The sequence below is a fragment of the Notolepis coatsorum genome, assembly GCF_963971535.1.
Source record: "Notolepis coatsorum genome assembly, chromosome: 9".
NCBI classification, from domain to species: Eukaryota; Metazoa; Chordata; class Actinopteri; order Aulopiformes; family Paralepididae; genus Notolepis; species Notolepis coatsorum.
Window position 1 is genome coordinate 127,381,905 of NC_140173.1, and position 3,206 is coordinate 127,385,110.

Sequence of the window (3,206 nt, forward strand, 5' to 3'; positions counted from 1 at the left end):
ATTTTACACGTGCCGCGGGTTAAGTCAAAACTCGCCCTAACTAATTATTGCAAGTTTGAGACTCAAAGAGTCTCAACAAAGTCCTTTCAAATCCTCCAGTTGGTGAACGCTCAATGCTGCCACCACTGGTCGCCAATAAGATCAGCACCTTGACCTGTGATGGTAATGTGCTTTATTGGTGACCAGTGGTGGCAGCACAAACTTTCCCAGAGAAACACAGAAGAATGCGCCACTACCGATTTGAAAGGAGACTTCAGAGAGAAAAGGGTAATTTTATACTGTATTTCAGCAGCTTGTGTTTTCACACCACCGGCCTTTATCAAGACTTTTTCTATTGATCCCTTCAAAAACACAATATATATATACAGTATATGTACATAATGTAATGCATATGAAGCTCGTCAAGAGAGCTACAGTTTACCACACAGTCTGTGTTGCACACCTCTTCTACACTCACACCTATTTTCTTCCCATTACATCTCCTTGTTTTCTTAATTAATACTTTTTGTTTAATGTTTGCCATGTGTGTGCGGTCTCCCCTTTGTTGCATTGCCAGACATTTGTAACAGTCGTAAAAACATAGTGCCCCCGTGTATATTAAAGGTGAATCAAAGATACTTAATGTAAGCAAGATGGCACCTTTAAAGCAGAGGCAATGGGATGAAAACGGAACAGATCCCGTCTCTAAAATGGGCGGATCTTTTTACACAGGTGTGATCATGAATCATGTGAAATCGCTGAACAACTCTTCCCTCTGGATCTACGAGGCTGAAAAACGTCAATTCAGTGGCAGAATGTTCACTGAATGTTCACAATAAACTTCAGAGAAGGTCTGATTCTTTATCTCAATTTCTATTGGGCAGACACATTCTGGTCAAAACCTCTACATTTCCCATTGGGGTGAATGGAACCTGTGCCTCTTTTAGTCTTCTAAATTGGGGGGGGGGGGGGCAGTAAACCACTTGATGGGATATACAAATGGGTTATACAGGAAATGAGAACAAGTTGGTTCCTCTCCCTTTCTGAAACATCTCCGGATTTCATTTGAATGCAATATATATAATAGGTGTGGTGTTGAATACTCACCACTGGGCTTATTGGTCTGGTTACGGCCTCTTGCATTTCCTGGCAGGGCCGCCGCTAGGGGCGTGCAAGCAGTGCAACTGCACGGGGCCTCGCGAAAAAGTTTTTTTTTTTTTTATTTACTTTTTTTTTTTTTTTTTTTTTTTATAAAAATAAAAATAAATATAATGTTATTTAACAATCACTTTCCATCACAGACCGAAAATCTAGTTTTGCTTACATGCTTATATATTTCACATTAGACACGTTTGTAGAATAGTGTAGACACGTGAATGTGTCTGTCTTGTTCCGGGCTCTGCGGCTCTGCAGATATACTGTATGCACTTCTGCGCGCTTCCCTGGTGATTTGATTGGTTCGTTCGTAATATCGTTGCAAGTGTGATTGCATGCGTCACACTTTGACGTTAACGTCTAGCTAGCACCAGTTTCTACTTCTAGTCTAGCACTCTCTCTACTTACTAGTAGTTAGTAGCAGCAGTTATTACAAGCATCGATTAAGTTAGGTGACATTTAGGTGAAATACAATACGTTTGGAAATTAATTGTGCGTTATATTGTTTTAAAGCAAATTATGGACCGCTTTATGTTTGTTATCGGAAAAAAGCGAGGGAGAGCAGTGGATGATGATGGTGGAGATCCACACATTCCTAATTCCAGCAATGGAAATGCTAACGTGGTGGAGGACATTGTGATGCCAAACATGGAGGATAACGACAATGAGAGTGGAGGAGGGGGGGCGAGAAGAGGTACCGTTAGCTACCATAGCTGCCATCATTGGCGGCAAAAAGCCTGGTGGTCCTGTGGATTTAAGCCAAAACCCAGCTGAGGGGCAGAGGTGTCCTAAATTAATGTCTCACCCCACTAGAAAATTTGGAACTCAATCGAGGGGGTTTAACAACTCTTGGTTCGAACAATATCAATGGCTGGAATACAATCTGGGAGTGTGCCAGTAACCAGTGTGCTTTGGTGGGCATTGAAATGCAGCGACCACAGCCGAGGAGAAAAGCACAGCCTCGCCACCTGCAGGCTGCAGGGGTTCATGGTGAACAGCCAAAGAGGGTCAAGAGAGCGATTGGAAACGTCAGATGACTATCGTAACCACTGTTTTTTCCCAGTAATCGACCGACTGGTTAGTGAATTGAACAGACGTTTTTCAGCTGAAAGCTGTCACATTCTGAGAGGAGCAACAGCTCTCAACCCCATGCACAAAACATTCATGGACAAAGATAGTCGTTTGCCAATGGCTAAACACTATGGGGTAATGGAGGAAAACATCTCTGCAGAACTTCACCAGGCAAAGCGACTTATTGAAAGAAAAAAACAAAGTGGAGCTGTCGTCAACACCACCCATGACGTGCTGGTGCTATTAAGGCCATACAATGATGCGTTCGTTGATTTGTATAAACTTGTGTGCATCTCAATGACATTGCCCGTCACATCAGCTGCGTGTGAGAGGAGCTTTTCTTGCTTACGCCGGTTAAAGACCTATCTGAGGAATAGAAGCGGAGACGCTCGAACCAGCAACCTGGGTCTGCTGGCGATCAGTTCCAGAAGGACCAAAGAATTGGACGTCAATGCAGTGATCGATGGCTTCGCTGCAAATCACAACAACAGGCGGATCGTTCTCCTGTGACTGGGTGAGTACCAGTCTTTGTTGACAGACACACACACACACACACACACACACACACACACACACACACACACACACACACACACACACACACACACACACACACACACACACACACACACACACACACACACACACACCAACCTGGACCCCCTGCAATTTGCATACCGCCCCAACAGGTCCACGGAGGACGCCATAGCCCATGTGCTGCACACAGCAGCATCACACCTGGACAAGAGGCAGGGGAACTATGTGAGAATGCTATTCATCGACTACAGCTCAGCATTCAATACCATAGTCCCCTCCAAACTCATAGCCAAGCTCAGGGACCTGGGCTTGAACTATGACCTCTGCCAGTGGGTCTTGGACTTCCTGACGGGTAGACCCCAGGTGGTGAGAGCAGGCAACTGCACCTCCTCATCCATCACCCTCAACATAGGGGCCCCCCAGGGCTGTGTTCTGAGTCCCCTCCTTTACTCCCTGTACACACA